This window comes from Mauremys mutica, chromosome 1 (genome assembly GCF_020497125.1).
Source record: "Mauremys mutica isolate MM-2020 ecotype Southern chromosome 1, ASM2049712v1, whole genome shotgun sequence".
Classification (NCBI taxonomy): domain Eukaryota; kingdom Metazoa; phylum Chordata; order Testudines; family Geoemydidae; genus Mauremys; species Mauremys mutica.
Genome location: NC_059072.1, coordinates 161,484,378 through 161,505,057, shown reverse-complemented (window position 1 = coordinate 161,505,057; position 20,680 = coordinate 161,484,378). Strand labels below are relative to the sequence as shown.

The 20,680-nt window shown below is 41.7% G+C and overlaps 1 protein-coding gene across 17 annotated transcripts in view; it reads right to left on the bottom strand.

The window, feature by feature from the left end:
* Positions 1-20,680, bottom strand: part of ZBTB20 (zinc finger and BTB domain containing 20) — a 666,697-nt gene that overhangs the window by 412,412 nt on the left and 233,605 nt on the right. For 16 of the 17 annotated variants that reach the window (XM_045001306.1, XM_045001342.1, XM_045001323.1 and 13 more), the window contains one exon: positions 19,387-19,462. The exons of the other annotated variant lie outside the window; for it this stretch is intronic. The gene's annotated coding sequence lies outside the window, so the exon portion shown is untranslated. The remainder of the gene's footprint in view (positions 1-19,386; positions 19,463-20,680) is intronic. 17 annotated transcript variants of the gene reach the window in all.

Below are 20,680 nucleotides of genomic sequence, written 5' to 3'. Positions count from 1 at the left end.
CCCATAGAACTCCTCAGACCTGGAAACAACGTTCTTTCCATGAAGTAAAACCAAGTGCCTGACACAAGGGATGGCGATTTAGCTCAAGGGCCAAAAGGTTAGTGCCCTTTGCTCAATTACTGAGGATCAGAAATTCACAGAATCTCTTCTTAGTTTGGGGAGCTATAGGAATGAGGCACCAACTATTAAAAAGAATGTGCATCTCTACGGTAGCAAATGTCTAACATCCAATATCTGAAGATGGCTTGGCCCAGCACAGATAGGCGCTGCCATTATAGTGTCCCTCCTTGTAGAGAAGGGACTGGCTGTAATGAAAATAAGAGGCATTCCTTACTGAAGCAGCTCAACAGGCAGACTTTGCAGTTCTCTTTAGCTCTCTAAATCCTGACTTGTATTAAACAGTTAAGCAAGAGACTGCTGACTACAGTTACAAAGTTTGGATCTGTATTTTCACAAAGTTTGTGTGAGAGAGGCTGAATTAAAGCAGGATCTACTGGGTGAGGGCCCACCACCACAGTATGTTGGTATCTGCCATGGACATTAGGAGCAGGAGCCAGGTGCATCACAAACAAATTTGACTTGTGTGGAGGAGGGCCTTTGGTAGGAGTGAATCCAGAACCCATTTTGTCTTAATCCACTTCTGCATGGGGGTACAGATCCAGGTTTTGGTTTTAATTCCTACTACAAAGACCTGAAGAAGAGTCTGCATAAGCTCAAAAGCTTGTCTCTGTCATCAACAGAAGTTGATCCAATAAAAGATACTACCTTATCACCTTATCTCTCTAATATCCTGAAACCAACATGGCTACAACAAGCCTGCATACTACAAAGCTATTGTAAAGGCTGCTTACAAACATGAAATCTCCTTTATCACCCAAAAATAATCCAGGATCAGGTCATCATCATGTAGATAAAATGAGTAACAGCTGCTCCATAGTTCATGTTGAGACTCCATTTGCCAAGTCAGAAGATGCTCCTACTTACTGTGAACTGTCAGGACTTCTCCAAGATGAGTTGCTTAATTATGAGAATGACAATAAAGCAATGAAGAGTTAGGGGTGTTGAGCCAGTACCTTTTGAATAGTGTCTCAGATGAAAACAGAGCATGTCCAAAATAAAGACAGCTTCATCCAACTTCCCTAGATTGGGGGTGGTTTGAAATCTGAACCCACACCAAGTACTGAATTTTACAGTTGGCTGAAAATGTCATAATTATCTTCCTAGTCTCCCCAGGAAGTGGTAGAAGCCCACTTTAACAGCTAAAATTACAATGGACTTAGCTATGAAAAGTATACTGTAGGGAACAACTATGTTGCGGTCAACAAACATGTGCACAAGGGGGATCTAGTAGACATAGTGCACTTAGATTTCCAGAAACTCTTTGACAAGGTCCCTCACCAAAGGCTCTTACGTAAATTAAGTTGTCATGGGATAAAAAGGAAGGTCCTTTCATGGATCGAGAACTGGTTAAAAGACAGGGAACAAAGGGTAGGAATAAACGGTAAATTCTCAGAATGGAGAGAGGTAACTAGTGGTGTTCCCCAAGGGTCAGTCCTAGGACCAATCCTATTCAACTTATTCATAAATGATCTGGAGAAAGGGGTAAAAAGTGAGGTGGCAAAGTTTGCAGATGATACTAAACTGCTCAAATAGTTAAGACCAAAGCAGACCGTGAAGAACTTCAAAAAGATCTCACAAAACTAAGTGATTGGGCAACAAAATGGCAAATGAAATTTAATGTGGATAAATGTAAAGTAATGCACATTGGAAAAAATAACCCCAACTATACATACAATATGATGGGGGATCATTTAGCTACAACGAATCAGGAAAAAGATCTTGGAGTCATCGTGGATAGTTCTCTGAAGACGTCCACGCAATGTGCAGAGGCAGTCAAAAAAGCAAACAGGATGTTAGGAATCATTAAAAAGGGGATAGAGAATAAGATGGAGAATATATTATTGCCCTTATATAAATCCATGGTATGCCCACACCTTGAATACTGCGTACAGATGTGGTCTCCCATCTCAAAAGAGATATACTGGCACTAGAAAAGGTTCAGAGAAGGGCAACTAAAATGATTAATCTCTCCTCATATGGGACCCGTTCCAAACCCCTAATAGGCTAGGACTTTTCAGCTTGGAAAAGAGGAGACTAAGGGTAGATATGATAGAGGTATATAAAATCATGAGTGGTGTGGAGAAGGTAGATAAGGAAAAGTTATTTACTTATTCCCATAATACAAGAACTAGGGGCCACCAAATGAAATTAATGGGCAGCAGTTTTAAAACAAATAAAAGGAAGTTCTTCACGCAGTGCACAGTCAACTTGTGGAACTCCTCGCCTGAGGAGGTTATGAAGGCTAGGGCTATAACAGCATTTAAAAGAGAACTGGATAAATTCTGGAGGTTAAGTCCATTAATGGCTATTAGCCAGGATGGGTAAGGAATGGTGTCCCTAGCCTGTTTGTCGGAGGGTGGAGATACATGGCAGGAGAGAGATCACTTGATTATTACCTGTTAGGTTCACTCCCTCTGGGGCACCTGGCATTGGCCCGTCGGTACACAGGATACTGGGCTAGATGGACCTTTCATCTGACCCAGTACGGCCGTTCTTATGTTCTTATATTTATTTACTAGTCTTGAGAGTACCCAATGAGACAATATCTAACAGTGTTTATCGCAATGAAATACCTATGTCCAGTAATAACTGTCCACAGCATAGACAGTTCTCTGAGATTTCCCTCTCCCCGCCCCAATCACTCAGAGCAAAAACTCAGTTTGCTATTGGACCATACCAGGTCAGCAAAAAGCCAGGTGACCACTGAAATGTTTCCACTTTAGTGCCAGAGGAGAGAGAGTGCGAATTAGATGTGACCTTTATGTATATACATGGCACCTAGATACAAAAATGATGGGTACATCAGAAATTGAAACAGAGATGTATCTTGCATTGTTTTGTAAAGAGCATAAGATTTGGCTGTTGTAGGACCACAAGAAGGAGCAAATTCCAAAGCTGAAGATCCTCCACCATTTCTGTCTCCAGGAGTTTAAACCTGAGGCAACCCATCAGTCCTACTAGGTGACCTAATAGGTCCCTTCTCCCTCTGTCTGCTCTGATCCACTGTGTATATAGATTTGCCATGCACTTCTACTTACACATTTTGCTGGCTCATCACTCAAGGTGATTCTATTTTAACAGAGATTTAAGATGAGCCAAACCAAAAGGTCTTTACTTATTTTTGGTCCTGCAGCAAGAGCTACATTCAACAGTTACTGTTTCTATGTGTATACATACCTATTGCCCATAAATGCCTCCCCCTCCTACCTTGACAATGTCACTGGGTTTGTGGGTATGATGTATGAAGCAGAAATAAAGAAAAACAATGTATTTTCCTCTGTACCAGTACAGATCTACAGGGCAGAGAGGAGCAAAATCTTGTTTGGACTGGTAAATTGAACAAACATAACACAGGAGCCACAGAGGAAGCAATTATATGCAACACCAATTCCTGTAATTTTTATTAAGTTAGGTTTGGGTTACAATTTTTGTTTGTTTTCTTTTTCCTGTTTCTGCCCCTTCCAGCCAATCAAAACCATACTATAATCTAGAGCTGCTAACAAACAGGTTTCTGAGAATGATTTGTGGATTAATCTTATACCTCATATTGGCAATGAATTAGAAATAAATGTCTCAGCTTTATAAGTGTGGGAAGAAATGCAGGATCCAAACCTTCAAGTATACAGGCAGGTAAAATTTCCACTGTAGTTAGTGGGGGCTTTACTCACATGTCTCCTTAACATATCTCCCATTTAGCCCACCAAATTGGTGGTACAATTTAGCTTTTAAATACACACACCAGTTGAGCTGACATTAGGCTAGTAAATTGAGATTTTGAATTGTCCAGAATGTGCTTTGTTTATTTCACTAAACTTAACCAAATACAGACCTGGGGCCCAATCCACAAGCCCTCAACATTCGAAAACCTCAGTGCACGAAGAGGGCTTGCAGTAGGGTTACCAGACAGCAAATGTGAAAAATCGGGACCGGGGTGGGGGGTAATAGGAGCCTATGTAAGAAAAAGACCCAAAAATCGGGTCTGTCCCTATAAAATCGGGACATCTGGTCACCCTAGCTTGCAGACCTGCCCTGCATGGAAGTACAGTACCAGAGCAGAGCTGATCTGGGGACTGAACTGCATCAACTATAGAAAGAGAAAAGTGTGTTTAAAATGCAGATAAAATTGACTAGTGCCTCTTCAGTTCCCAAGAAGAGCGGATTGTTTTGCTGGAAAGATTAAATCAGGCAAGGGAACACAGGAGTCTTATAAAGTGGAAAGACAAAGAAGGGAGCCATGCTTTATAAGAAAAATAGTCTTATGAACCCTAAAAAACAAAAATTAGGTGATAGAGTCACAGAGCTTAGGACAAGAGGGACCACTAAATCATCTAGTCTGACCTGTATATCCCAGGCCTTCGACACTACCCAGCACCTGCACACTAAATCCAACAACCGAAATGAGACCAAAGTATTCCAGCCCACAGGAGACTAGACTATTATATTTCACAGGCCGTGAATAGGAGGGACTGAGGTGCACCACTGCTCAAGACCCCTGCAATGGCAGGAAAATGATAAAGTAAGATATACCCAGATAATCCTGGCAAGGGACTTGCCCTCACATGCTGCAGAGAAAGGCAACCCCTCCATCTCAAGGTCACGGCAAATCTGAGCTAGGGGGAAATTCCTCGTCGACTCCACATACGGTGATGTGACCAAGCAGGCCATGGGCAGTCAGGCCTAGTGACTGAAACAAGAGTTCAGCATACTACTTAGGGTCCACGGGGGCAGAGTCCAGGAACAAGTTCAGGGTCAGTACTGGATGGATAGAAGCTGAATGCCAGAGCCAGAGGGTAACCCAGAGTCATAAGCCAAAGGCGGAGCAGAGGATTGAAGCCAGAAGTCAGAAGCCCTAGGAGAACAGGGGCTGGAGCTGGAGCAGGCAGCAAGTGGAACAGGAGCAGGTTTGGAATCAAGGCCAGAGCAGGCTGGACATAGAGCAGTAGCAGGAACTGGAAGCATGTTGGATCAGGGCAGGAGCAGGAACTGGAAGCAAGACCAGGGCAAGTGCAGCTATGTGCATGGTACGCATTGAGCAGCTGACGATCTGCTCTTGGTGCCAGGCTTATAAGAGGGGCTACTAAACCAGCAGCCAATCATGTGCTGTAACTACTCTGTCAATTCCAAGGCAGTGCATCTGGGCTCATTGGTTGCCTAGCAGTGAAGTTAGTCAGGGAGCAGGCCAGCAGCTGGTCCTAGCTGGACTGGCCCCTAACATCATTCACCTCTGTTTGAAGCTATCTCTGAAGAGACATTGGACCAGGTTTCTCATGGCAGGCCCAGTGGAAGGTCTGCAGGAGGTCTGGGGCATGGATGGTTCCCACGGCTAGATCTTCTTGTAACTGGCATCTAGGTTCCTGATGTACTTGGTGAATGTGCATGGCAAGGCATTGGTGAAAGAAAGAATGCTCGGTGCCACCCCACGCAAAGTCCAATCTTCAGCCATGGTTGTCCCTGATCCTTCAGAGGAAGGAGATAAAAACCTCCCAGAAAACGATGGGGAAAAGTATCCTTGCTTGATCCTTGCCATGGCCAGCTGAAACCCTGAAGCATGGAACTTTAGAAACGTAAGACTTAAACCCACAAGTGAGCCCCAGGATAGTTCAAGCATGCCCCCTACCATCACAAGCAATCCCATTATACAATCACAGTCATACATTTTTCCACCTCTCTCTTAAAATTAAATTGTATGCCTCCACAACTCCTATAGGGAGCCTGTTCCAGAACCACACCCCTCTGATGGTTAGAAACCTCCTTCTAATATTCAGCCTGAATTTGTTCATGGCCAGTTTATATCCATTTGTTCTTCTGCCAGCATTGTCCTTTAGCTTAAATAGCTCTTCATCCTCCCTGGTATTTACTCCCCTAATGTATTTATAGAGAGTAAGCATATCTCCTCTCAGCCTTCTTTTGGAGAGACTAAATGAGCAAAGCTCTTCCAATCTCCTCTCATAAGATAGCCCCTCCATTCCCCTGATCACCCTAAGAGCTCTTCTCTCTTCTCCTGGGCAAAAACACACATACAATGATCTATACATCACTGTTTTATAGCTAAAGGGCAAATGTAATTGTGCCAAAAAGTGTTTCTTTTGAAATCTATAAAAGGACATCAAATATTTATCTTCACCCTGTAGATTCCTTTCCTCTACGTCAACTCAGGAAACGCCTGCATTTCCTCCTTTACCTTGAGGTTGACAGCACAAGAGAAAGCACAGTCAGTACCCTAGATACAGTGGCATTGGAGTTGTGTTCAAGAAGTGAGAACACCATGGAGAATTTGCTCAGTTACACCAGTTGCTACAGCTGTCGTGAACTCCCTCAACACTGCTCTCATGCTGCTAGCTAGTGCATATGGAAAGAAGCGGGGAAGGCAACAGAGTCACTGCCATACCCGAAGCCCATCCAGATATGCTCCAAAAGTTAAAATGTGTCTAAAATATAATTAAATATAATAATCATATAGAGAGCTGTGGCCATGAGAATCTGACAAAACAGGGCCATAAGAAATATGTCTCGCCAATGGCATACTTAGGAAATCTGAGACTGCCTGAGTTGCTGAAAGATAAATTCTAGAGGGGAAATTAAAAAGTATTTTAGCTGTTGTTATATTAACAAAAAGTATAATTTACCAAACAGCATTGAAATTCTCCCAGATGCTACTGACTGCAATGGTAAGAATGTGTTTTCTGTGTCTTAATCTACTTATTAGCAAGAAATCCAGTCCAATGAAATATCTGTAGAGCGTCAGCTCCCACTGAGAGACACCAGCATAAAATTTAATTAATGGAAATATTGAAAGAGTGACAAGTGGTTCTAAACATGACTTTGAGATGAGAGTAAGCCAAACAATGCTGATCCGGATCTTGGTTTCAAACCTTCCCGTTCCCCACCAATTTTCCTATCTGTGGTTTTGGTTTGGCCCATTATAGAAATAAGAGTCAATTATGAAATTTGGATCCAGGTTCAGATTCTGAAATTTCCTGAAATTCAGGGAGTGGCTGGATGCAAGGATTTGGTTCAGGACCACTCATAACATACAGACTAGATGATCACAATGGTCTCTTCTGGCCTTTGAATCTATGAATCAACTATATTGTTGCATGTCTAAGTTAATTACAACTCAAGACTGTCAAAAAGGTTCAATTGGAATTATTTAAAGATTATCAATCAGAAATTAGTACAGCACTATATAGAATATAGAAAGAACATTACCATCCTTTGATGTGATGACTGATGATGACGTCTCTCCTTCACTGTACCTGGAGGGATGCAGCAGATTCGTTCCCCAACTAAGTTCCCATACCAGTGTCATTATATAGGGTTTCCAAACAAAGAAAACCTCTTTGCCAAAAGAATAATGTTTTGATATCATTTCTATACATTCTCAGTTTACGTGATTTAACTGTGAAGGCATGATTATTTACAGCTAAAAGGACTAGCAAGATAATATATTTCAGTGGGCCTTTCTTCTCCCATAACTATTCTTCCCGATCTGCTACGACAATTATCCGTTATCAGTTTCCCAGGTTTATATATGCTAATATAAGCGTTATATATATGAAGGGCTTTTGTTCTTGAAAAGAGAGACAATAGTAGCATCGCGGAGGTCCTGTGGTATGTTTTCATCCTCCCAGATGCTGATGATCACGCTGTGGAACGCTGCTAGTGCTGCTGGACCTGCTGCTTTGTATATCTCTGCTGGTATCCCATCTTTTCCAGGAGCTTTTCCTGAACTCATCTGGCTAACAGCTTTCTTAATCTCATCTATAGTGGGTGGAAAGTCAAGATCTGTCAGAGCAGGTTGTTGTGGAATTTCATTGAGGACATTATTATTCACGGTTGATGGTCTATTGAGAAGGTTGATAAAGTGTTCTCGCCATCTTTCGTTGATGCCTTCTTTATCTTTAATCAGCGTTGTGTTGTCTGATGAGAGCAATGGGGTGGTCCTTGGTTTAGAAGGTCCATAGACAGTCTTAACAGCACTGAAGAACATCTTTGAGTTGTGAGTCTCAGCATAGTGCTCAATTTCTTTGGCTTTGCTCTCCCACCAGTTGTCTTGTATCTGACGGAGGTCTTTCTGTGTTTTGCTCTGAAGGTACTTGAAATGGTCCCGTTTAGAGACTGAGGAGGGGTCATTCTGCCATTCGATAAAGGCTTTTCTCTTTACTTCCAGTGCTGAGCATATTTCTTCTTGGTTCTCATCAAACCAATCCTGATGTGTTCTTTTCTTTGGTCCAAGAGATGTTATTGCTGTGTCAGTCACTATCTGCTTGAACTGGTCCCACTTTTCGGTTACAGTACCGATCAATTGTTCGTGGGATGTCAGTTTGTCATCAAGACTCCTCTCTTTTGTCTATTTTCTCTCTTTTCAAGAACAAAGGCAGCAAAGCAGAATGTGGAAACTATAGAGGCATATCCCTCCTCTCCGTTGGTGGGAAGATCATCGCCCGCATCATCTTGAACCACCTAATTGCCAGTATTTCCAAGGCAAATCTACCTGAAAGTCAATGTGGTTTCCGACCTGGCCGGAGCACAGTCGACATGGTGTTTGCTGTCAGACAAATACAAGAGAAGTGCATTGAACAGAATATGCACCTATATGCTGTCTTCATAGATCTGACAAAGGCGTTTGATACCATCAACGGGGAAGCCCTTTGGACCATTCTAACACGACTTGGCTGCCCAAGAAAATTTGTCCAGATTATACGCCTTTTTCATGACAGCATGACAGGCGAAGTATTGTCTGCTGGAGCCACATCAGCCCCCTTCAGCATCACCAATGGCGTGAAACAAGGATGTGTTCTCGCTCCTGTCCTATTTAACCTGTTCTTTGCATGCGTCCTTAACCATGCAATGAAAGATCTGGACCGAGCTATATACCTGAAATACCGGCACGAGGTTCACTTTTTGACCTCCGTCGCCTGAATGCAAAGACTAAGACAGTGCAGAAACTCCTTCTTGAGGCACTCTTTGCCGATGACTGTGCCCTCATGGCTCACACTGAAAATGATCTTCAGCACATTGTCAACAATTTTGCTGAAGCCTCGCAACTCTTCGGACTAACTATCAGCCTCGGAAAGACAGAAGTTCTTCATCAACCTTCACCTGGATCAAATGCTTCTGTCCCGAGTATCTCCATTGACGGCACTCAGCTTAAAGTAGTGGAGAACTTTAAATACCTGGGTAGTGTCATATCTAGTGATGGATCACTGGATAATGAGATCAACGCACGAATATCCAAAGCAAGCCAGGCACTTGGCTGTCTGCGTGTCAAAGTTTTAAACCACCACAACATCCAGATGTCAACAAAACTGCTTGTGTACAGAGCTGTTGTTCTCTCATCTCTTTTGTATGGGTGCGAAACATGGACACTATATAGGCATCACATCAAGCAGCTTGAAGTATTCCACATGCGCTGCCTCCGCAACATCATGAAGATCCGCTGGCAAGACAAAGTGCCCAATCTCGAGGTCCTCAAGAGAGCCCAGATGACAAGCATCGAAATGATGATCATGAAGTCACATCTACGTTGGACCGGTCATGTCAGCCGCATGGATGCCAACAGAATCCCCCGCCAGCTTCTGTATGGTGAGCTCTCCCAGGGCATCCGGCATATAGGTCGTCCACGGAAACGTTACAAGGACACCATCAAAGCCAATCTGCAGTATAGCAGTATCAAACCCAGGGACCTTGAGGACGCCGCCAGCGACAGAACACAGTGGCGTGCAACAGTTAGAAATACCTGCATCGCCTTCAAGGAAGACCGCTGCCGGCGTCTACAAGAGGCACGCGAACGACATCACAGAGCATCAGCAGCGCACAATCCACTGACTGCGAACTTCCCATGCACCATCTGCAGCAAAATGTGCACCTCTAGAATTGGCTTGTACAGTCATCAGAGGGCACACCATGAGTCCAACAATAGATGATCTGCACAGATTTGTCATCATCGGATCGATGGACTACCAAGAGAGAGATATGAAGAGAATGGTTTCCCAGATTATCTGGAGTTCTGTGGACATAGAGTGCCCAGGATTATAATATGTAGTCTAACACATAGAATTCCTGAATAGAATTAGCAGCAAAGAGTCCTGTGGCACCTTATAGACTAACAGACGTTTTGGAGCATGAGCTTTCGTGGGTGAATGCCCACTTCGTCGGATGCATGCACCCACGAAAGCTCATGCTCCAATACGTCTGTTAGTCTATAAGGTGCCACAGGACTCTTTGCTGCTTTTACAGATCCAGACTAACACGGCTACCCCTCTGATACTTTAATAGAATTACTTATCATTCAAGAACCAGTGTGCTGGGCCTTAGAATTCAACATACTCTCTGTTAATACCCTAAAGATTCTAAAGAAAAGTTAATGTATAAATGAATCAAATCTACAGAATGACAGGGAATAAAAGGGTTAATATTTACTACCAGATAAATACCATATTTGTTATACCTTATAGTCATACATAGTAGTCATGGTCACCTTATTGCAGAAAGAATTATTCTAAGTTCCTCCAAAGAGGTATACACTCGAGACAGGGCAGCAAAACATTCAGGTGACATGACAGGTATCTTTAGGAAACTAAATATTTACTAGATATCTAAAGTATTATTAATCACTGAAGTTTTCCTTTAAAGCATTCCCAGACCTTGTGTCAGCACACACATTTGTGGGGCTTGTAACATGACAAAGACATCATTAGAGTGAAGGGGAGTTTGCCACATCACTTACAAATGTCTCATGACACGAAGAACGCAACAGGTCCCAAGGCTAGATTTAACTGCATAGGATGTTTTAAAAACCATGGGAAAAACAGGCAGGAGAAACATCTAAGCTTTACACTAATTTGTGATGTCGGAAGAAACACTTTTTGGCACAATTACATTTGCCCTTTAACTATAAAACAGTGATGTATAGATCACTGTATGTGTGTCCAACCCCCACCCCCAAAACAAAACAAAACAAAAAAACACTTCCTTCCTGCAGGACCAATCAAGTGATAAGGATTTATAACTTTATATGCACGTAGCTCAAGCGACAGCCATGGTGGATACATACTGAAAATAGTATAGTCTATTGGCTCCTGGATCTTCATCGCCCCTATTCAAGGCCCTAACAGTCCTCTCACTGTCTGAGTCTTCTGCTCCACCTCCTGCCATTGCTGCCAGGCTGGAAGAACAAGGAGGGAAGGACGAGGAGCATGGGGGCACGGCCTCTCTCTGGGCAGGAGGTGGTGGGCCGTTCCTGCTCACTCACCTCTCCACAGGCTGATGCACATGTCCCTTGGGAGGTAGTTCCTCCCTGCCCTCACAAGCTCTGGGGCTACCTCCAGGCTAGAGGAACTTGAGTGAGGCCTGTGAGGTCCTAGGGCAGGGACACGGGGAGAAGAGGGAGCAGCCCAGCTGTCTGTGTTCTGCTGGGGCCACCCACCTGGAGCATGTCCCTGGCAGGGGATGCTCAGGGGCTGGAGAGCAGTGGGACACATCAGTCAGAATGAGCTCCTAGATGCAAGGCAACCACTGAAATACTGTTTTTTAGAAAGATGGGGGCATGCATGGAATACAAATTTCCAAAGAGGTGCACAGCAAAAAAGAAAAGTAGGAGTAGTTTGGGAACCTTTGCACCACTCTACTCTCTAGGCAGGATTGGACTAATTCCAAACAGGGTCCAGATTCTCCCAGACATCGTCTCTCTGCCAAAAACACTTCAGGCTTCTTTACTCCTTTCCTCTCTAAGACGATCACTTCTCCCAGCTCATTTCCCTCCTGTAAACCTAGGTTGAACTCTTTTTCTTCCTCCCATGCACAAGTCCTTGACTCTTCCTAGAGCCCACTCCGGCAGGCAGCTGTTTGTCTTCAAACAACTGCGCCATGTACTGCCCCCTGTTATTCTGTATCATTTTTTGCTTAGATCCTCTGAGAAGTTGAGTCCCAGAACCCAAGGATCCAAGGCTCACTTCCTAATCTGCCCCTGGCAGGGGTTCGGGGATGGCACATTCTGAGCAGTGACAATTCAAATGAAAACAAGCCCATTCCACAGACATCCTCCAGCCTCGACTCCCACATGGAAGTAGCAGTAGCAGGAGGAGAAATATCTCAATGGGGGTGACTACTAGCATTTTTTTAGAGAAAGAATGTGAGCAAAAACAAAAGATTGTATTCTTGGTAAATAAGATTTCCCCTCCTCCCTAGCCACCAGAAGCTCTACTAAGCAGATAATGAAACAAGGAGTGCACGCTAGAGCTACTAGGAAATTGGACCAAATGGGAAACTGATCTTCTTCCATTTCTATCTTTCCCAAGGCCACATGGAAGCTGCCTGCCACAGGCGAATGTTATGAAAATGATACTGGCAATTCTTCCATTCGGGGCTTGCTCCTGCAGCCTTTATTCTCATTAATGATTCCAATGAAGCCTACACAAATGAGCCAGGATCATGACCTAAGAGGGCTCATTTTCAGCAAGGGTTTGCAGTAATTTGGCACACAATTCCCATCATTGCTGCTGGGAAATGCGTGCCTAATTCCCTGAAAATGTGCTGCTGCTAAGAGTCACAGGACTCCTGATTACTTCTTGCCAGTCTTAAAGAGATTAGATAAGCTACTTCCATCTTATAAAAGGCTTTCATTATCCAAAATTTCCATGAGAACAGTATGTGGAACTGGAATGAGATGTTTAACAATATGTTATAGGCCTCTTTAAAATAAAATAAAAAAAAGGCTACCACGGATACCAATTGGTTCAAAAGATTTGTTAATGCAGTTTCTGATTCAGGGATGCCATCAATATTACTGACATTGAAAACATCTTGCAAAGCCAGACCCTGTTCCAAAGGCCTTTAACAGCACAGAGCATCTGCCAAGTGCTTTCCATTTCCATTTGTGCTTCCCCGCTGCCACCTCCAGCAGGCTCAGTGATGGGCAGAGCTGCAGAAGCAACAGGTTGGGAGGAAGAAGTTGCTCCATTTAAATGGAGGATATGGGGAGCTCTGGGATGAGCACAACGTATTCTGGAAGCAGACTTCTTCTGTCATTATAAAATACAGCACTTCTTAAAGACGTGTTCAATGAGAACATTTCCTGTCAGACCTCACAAGACTAGGCAGAGTTTGTGTTGGCACCAGAACTGCTAATGTGTCCACAGCTGAACTCCCCAGAGTACTCTTAGAAAAAGGGAGAGGGCAACATTCTGATCCTCATTGCACCAGTGCAAATTACTGAGATTGATGGATTTACATTGGTGTAACTGAGATAAAAATCTGTCCCAGAGGTGATATTATCTAAGGATGGGTGGTGGTGATGGAAGAGATACAGACACAGACAGGGCGACCAGATGTCCTGATTTTATAGGGACAGTCCTGATTTTTGGGTCTTTTTCTTATATAGGCTCCTATTATCCCCCACTCTTGTCCCAATTATTGACACTTGCTGTCTGGTCACCCTAGACACAGAGGACCAGATCATGTACTGGGGTGAGTCAGACCTACACCAGTGGAGGATCCTGCCTAGAAGGTTCATGTATCTCATATATCTGAGGCTTTGACATTTCCAGGGATGTATTTAACTATCTCCAGTCTATTCTGCCAAATGCTGGCAACAATGTAAATCCTGAATAACCATACTGCTTTCAGTGGATTCACTCCTGATTTACACTAGTCTAGCAGCAGAATTTGGCTTTGTGTGTTGAGGAGAAGAAATACATTTATAGCAAGGGCTGGCAAAAGCCAGCATGTTTGTGTCAACTCTTTTCTTTTTGTAACTTCTTATCTAATGACATCTCTGGCTATAGATTAACTTTCCTTGCTCAATATTCTTTAGTCTTTCATCTCCCTTGAAGTGAGACCAGCAAATGCTTTGATAAGTGGAGTGAAAGATTGTCTCGTTTCACTGTAGCCTCTTTAAGTGTTGAAATGCTACAGTATTTTATAACTTATTAAAGCAATACTGCTCAGGGAATCAACACTGAAATCCCTGCACCTTCTAAAATGAATGACTCACGACCAATATCCCTACGCCTAATAGACCAACTGTACACTAGAGAGCTATTTTCCTCTCTCTACCTAATGTAGCAAACACACCACTAAAACAAAAGCTGCATGGTACAATATACTTTCTACACTGTGAGTGCTTCAGCCTGCACTTAAAGTACAGCCTTAGAAAGGAACGCCAGATATCTAAAAAAAAAAATGCACAATGGACATAAATAAGGTTCAGTCCTAACTGCTATCAGTTGACTTGCAGATGGTCTGATTAAAGCCAACCTAAGAGCAAACAAAAATATCTACTGGGTTATCAGAGTTCCAAGACTATTGTACCCAAAATGGTCTCACTATTGTTCTTTTGAGGATGTTTAGCTGGAGATTCAAAGACAACAAAGAGTCAATCGTGAAGTTGCATAATCTCCTGAGAAATTTGCTTTTTGTAGAAAAGGATTACCATAAACCCCGCTGCATATTTATTCTTTTGATCATCCGCTGTATTTGCACCTTTAAACTGTGACCATGTCCCATGTCAGAAGACCTAAAATAAGGTGATTTTTTAAGGAACAAACAAGTACCTTGGATTTTCTCATTTCATCTGAAGTTTAAGGACCAGATATTCCAGTGGCATAAATCAGTGTTACTCCACTGACTTCAGTGAAACTGTGCAGATTATCATCATCTACAAATCTGGACCCAAATGTCTACATTAACACCCTCCCCATCTTTGTCTCAAAAACAGGGTTAAGAAGTTGTCAGCACCCCACAGAGTACCGGCCCGTTACCTTCAGGGGGCCTTGCTGACAATATAAATAACCAAGGATAAAATTTTCAAAAGTGCGTAAGTGAGTAAGCCTGAGTCCCATTTTCCATAGAGACATATACTTAAGAGCCTACATTGAAATCCAATGGCACTTGGACTCTTAAGTCACTTACACACTTTTGAAACCTGTACCCCAGGTCAGATGATGCAGCGAAACAGACTTCTGCCTTCTCAGCCAATCTAATGCTAGAGGCAAATTCTGCCTTTACTTACATCTGTACCACCGCATTAACTTTGATGGGGTTGCATGAGTAAAAATCAGGGTAGAATTTATCCCCAGGAGTTTCTGGATTGATGCCTCATTGTAGGAGAAAGAGAAGGCAAAATTCATTCCCTTTGTTAGTGCTAATACAATTCTTCGGTGACAGCCCCAAGACAATGAGTTCTATTTAGGGCAGGCAGAATCCCAAACAATTTTTTTATACAAATGTCTTCTCCAGCAGACCTCTTTCTACTACAGTTTTTTTTGGCAAAAAGAGCTTAGCTTGCCATCATCCTGTGAGCAGTGTTGGAGCTGATAGGAGGAATAGGAGTTAGAGAACTGCTGGGGAAAACAAAACATGTCTCAGGCATGAAACTCTGGTTAAAACAGTAAGTTGCAATATTGGTGAGCAGATGCCCATGTCCCCCAAGCACTATGATGTTCAATGCACTGTAAAGGAGAACCTGAAGGATATGTTAGGGTGGATTGTTTGTTGCTTCAAAATATTTCCTTCTTTTAAAAGCACTCCTCTGATGGAAGAGGCCCTTCTTAGCCCTCACATCCTGACGCTATGCATGCAGCATGCACTCTGGGATCCCCGCATTCCATGTCACATTGGCTTGGGTTCTGCCAGTTCGTTTTCTTATGCCTGCAAGCTCAATTGAACTTATGAAAATTCAAACTGTCTTCTGTCTGTTTCATACATCATCAGCAAACATAATTAGTAGACAAAATGAATTTGTTCTTTGTAATTTGGAGGCTATGCAAATGTCTCTGCTGTATAGTGCAGAGGAGGGGATAAAGTTTGGTAAGCAAGGTTAATTCAGCATGGAGAAAAGTATGGAGACAGACAAACAAAGAAAGAAAGTTTGCAATAAAAATACTCAGTGAGGAGAATGATATGGGAAGTATTTTTGTAAATTACAATTGGCCTTGATACCTTTGAGTGATGGAAGAAAACAAAGGCACAAGTGAGTTGTGAAAGATCATCCCTGTGAGTGACTATATCTCCATCCCAGGTGTTTTGTGCACACAAGGTGTTTGTTTATAATAACAATGCTAAGCACTTTCAAGAGCTTCACAAACACTAACTAATAATGTTCACATAGGTATGTCAGTATTATCCACACTTTAAAATAGATATGAATGGTGAGGTCCAGAGAGGTTAAGTGACTTGCTCAATGCCATGCGTGTCTGAATCGGGATAAGAATCAGGATCTCTTGGCTATTAATCCTGTACTCAGACCACTAGACCACATATGAGCTGAAATTTTTCAAGGCAGCATATACATTAAAAATTTATCTACTATATGCAATTCTTATAAATCTTAGATAAGGGAAACATGGTTAAATCCCTAGACACTGCTCTGAAAATTTATCCCACACCCATATATGTTTTGGACAATTTTAGCTTATATGTACAGTATCTTTCCTTTGTGCAAATATCTGACTCCCATTATTGTTCATGTTAAAGGAAAACAAATACTCACCTGGAGCAGAGATTACTCCTCATAAAGGGCTTGATCCTGCTAGGTGCTAGCCCTCATACACTAAAGCAGTTAAACACGTGCTTAAAATTAATTATGTGAGTAATCCCTCTGACTTCAGTGAATAAATGTACAACAGTAAGTATACATTTAAATACAGTGCTGGATTGGACCCAGAGTGCTCAGCACATTGCAGGTTCAATCACACAGTCATTTCCTCTGAATATTATGTCGCACTATCTTTAGAAAACCCCTTTTTTCAGGTGACTGTCAGGCAGATCCTCAGCAGCATAAATGGGCATAAACTCCATGGAAGTCAACAGCATATATGATTTGCACCATCTGAGGAGATAGCCCACATTCTGAACAATTAGATGATGTAGGGACATCACAGCCTGGGAATGATCTCTTCAGACTCCAATTTTTTTTTTTTAAATAGGTAGTTCTCTATTTACAGGAAAGCCATATACTGGGATTAATCTCATCCCAGATCTCAGAAATTAGCAGCCACTGTTCACAGTGAACCTCAGTAAGAAACAACGCAAAACTTCGAAGTATCTTTTCTTCTATGCCTAACCACCATGCATTATAATTGTTTTGTGTTACTGCCTACATGGACACTCGAATGTCCAGATTTCATTATCATGATTTGCATGTCCAACCATAGAAGTCCCTCCACCATGCTACTCACAGTATAAGAATCGTAAAGCACAACAATCCTGGTATATTTCAAAGGTGGGGCTGTATGCTGAGGCTACAGAATCTAGGAGGCATTTAGGAGTTTACAGGCAGGATAGTTTTGAAAAATGAATGATGGAATTAAGTTGGAGATAAGATAATGCATGCAATAAAGCAGAGGTCCAGCTGAGAGAGTTTGATAGACCAAAAGGAAGGATGGAATTGTGCTGAGTCAGGATCCTGTGTCCTATTCACAACTCTAGGTCTGATTTGCTCTGTGACCTGGAGCAAGTCATTTAACCTTTGTGTCTCAGTTTTCCCATCAGTAAAATGGCGATACTAATGTTCTATTTCTGCAGGTCGGTTCCACATTTATGTTAGGATAACAACTGACATTTAAAGTTGTTTTCCTCTACCAACGAGTCCCTGATATGCTTACCAAGTGATATAGCTCAGCCCAGCTGGCAGCCAATCATCAGGGCCATATACTGCTACATAGTACTTCGCCTCACTGCTCCATCAAGGACCCAGTGACCATCTGTATCCCAAAGATCCAAAGAACCAGCCTTAATTCACTCCTAGATCTATTAAATTTTGGTAAGAAAATGTCTAATGCATTCCAAGCAAAATTCTCCTGATTATTATTTTATAATATACAGGGAATTACAAAAGGGCTTTTAGATTCAGTGTTCATACATTCCAAAGTCTTTTCCCCCAACCCCACCTCTCTGCGCCCCCCCCAATGTTATGTCATTGGTACCACTAAATCTGCTAGTACCTTTAACCTAGGTCATAGGCTCAGAGTTACAGTGATGACCATGGTGGCCAGGGATACTGCTTGTGGTAGGAAGTTAAGAACTATGAGCAGAACATTTTAAACCCAATTCACTGGCCACAGTCTGCAGTTAATGCATAGTATTTAACAACACAATGGCATGCCCCTGCCAGTAATGTAAAAACGCAATGGATTGGTGCCAGAATGGCACAATCTGCCTCACTGACTCATGCCTGGCATTCCATTCCTGGAAGGGGTATTATGTACCCGCAGTATGCTGTACCCTTCAGCTAGTCTCCAAAGTAAATTCATTAGAGTTGAAAGGGGGTGAAAACCCCCTTATGTAACAGTTAAAACAGTGAAACACTTTGTGCTATAAAACAAAGATATCACTTAGGAAGAATTCATAAGCTTCTGGATTTCATTACCAAACTTACATTTTCATCTTAGATGAGAAAACAGATTGACTTTGCTTTGTAGTATTTCACAACCTTTTATTGCCCAACTAAAATCCCTTTCCCCCTATCATGTTTAAGATTTTGTTTTGTTTCTTTTTAAACTCGGGGCATCTGAATCTTTTACACTGTCTGGTCATTCACTTGCCTGTTATTCATGCATTGAAATCCCAAGTATTAATTGTTCTCTCGAGTACATTGACAAAACAGCTTCTAAATAAGGATAGACCAGACTGATGTAGACTCTGACATGCATTTATGGACTAATGGGGCTCTTAGAGACAGCCTCATCTCTCGTTCGAAAACATAAGATATGCTATTTTGACTGTTTCCTAGCACAATAGGGAACACACATACACACACGCACAGAAGAATTATGCATTTCTGATCCCATCCAATGTCCTCAGGCAGATGACTTCTGTTGTGATGTCACCAGAAACTTTCTCTTTCTTTCGATTTTTCTTATAACAAAGGACAAAAATGTCCTATGACATCACAAAGGAGAATGAATTATATTTCTGATGCCATCAGGAATCTCTGCTATTTTCCATTATCCCTGCATTAAAGTGCAGGAATCCTTGGTGACAGGATAACAGGAAATGTATGTCGATTGGAACAAAGCTACACACCATTCCTAATAGAATTTGAAACAGCCAGCAGAAAGAATTAGCAGTTTGGGGTCTGACATAAAACCTGGTAAAGATCTAACACAACTTCCTTTAAAAAAATTAATGAATGTCATTTAAACTTGTAAATCCCATCCAAGGGCACTCTGACCTTTATCCATGTCCAGTTACTGTGCTAACACTTTTATTGTGTGCACTGTATTCAGAGAAATACTGACAAAAGGTACCGGAAAAGCTTTTACTTACAGGAATGCAGTGCAGCTTAATCTTTTTGTTTTTAAGGTGCAGTGATTTCAGCATCTAAAATTTAACTTCAGGCAGTCTGAAAAGAAACAGGTTAAAATCTCTTTCAGTTATAATTGGTATTTCAGATTTAATTAAAAATTAAACTTTCATAATGTTTCACCATCCAAAGCAATGCATTATCAGTCAAGCGTGGCCTTTTTTTTTTGGTTAAAAAAAGCTCTTCCCAGAGTAGTCTGTAATGAAGAAAGAGGGGGAAAAAAGCAATTCACAAAAGCAAAATATGCCTCTGCATTAAAGGATCTCAGATTAACATGGAAAGAAACCTCCTGCCCCTTAATTTCAACAATCTACCTTCTAAAAGAAAAATCAGGCATAACAATTAAAAATGACAGAAAGACAACATCACATACCGATGAGTGCGGGAAAAAATGTTAATTTCAGCCAAATAAGGAAACTGTTAGGACCAGAATGTACAAACTGAAAGAGAAAATATGATTTTAAATAATGCTAGCCAAAAATATTTTTAAAATCCGTTCTACAACATGAAGTACTTTCAGACAATTGCACAGAGGGGAAAAGAAAGACAGGCAAATTTAGAAAGAGGAAATCTGTTGTGCAAGGTGTAAAAAGTACAGGGCCTATATATCCTTTTGCTAAAGGATACAAAATAGCTGATCTGGTTGTAAGTTTTTATCTTGTAAAATCAATGCCCTTTTACTTTGCAAAACAGTAGATTACGACGTGATAGCTATAGACATTCAGACCACTTGAACAGATGCAAAATCAAAAACAATTTTTATTTTTCAAATACCAGTTGGAACAGCATTAAAAACTCCAAGGGTTACACCATAAGTTTGAGTATAAATGTTATAGCAGCATTTAAAATCAATGGTTTTAATTCTATCCAAATGTAAAATCTCTGAAAACAGGAAAAAAAGGGAAAACCCAGAAGTCCAAATGAGAAAAATTATTAATACATTACAACAATTTGACATTAAGCTGCCAGGGTTTGGGACTCATGGTAACAAAACTCATATTTTTATATATGTAATGTTTTAGTAAGAGGAAATAAAAACAAACAAGTACATATCTTGGTTAAAATATTTTATTTTGAAAATATGGCAGTGAAACTTTTAGAATGTACAAACTCACAGTCAAAGCTGTCCCCTTCATTAGCAGAATACAAAGAAAGACCCAAGCTACACACTTTGGATCTGAATCCAGATTCATATTTTGAACACCCCCAGAGTTTGGGGGTTATTCAAATGTGGAGTTTTAGTTCAGGCCTGTCTTT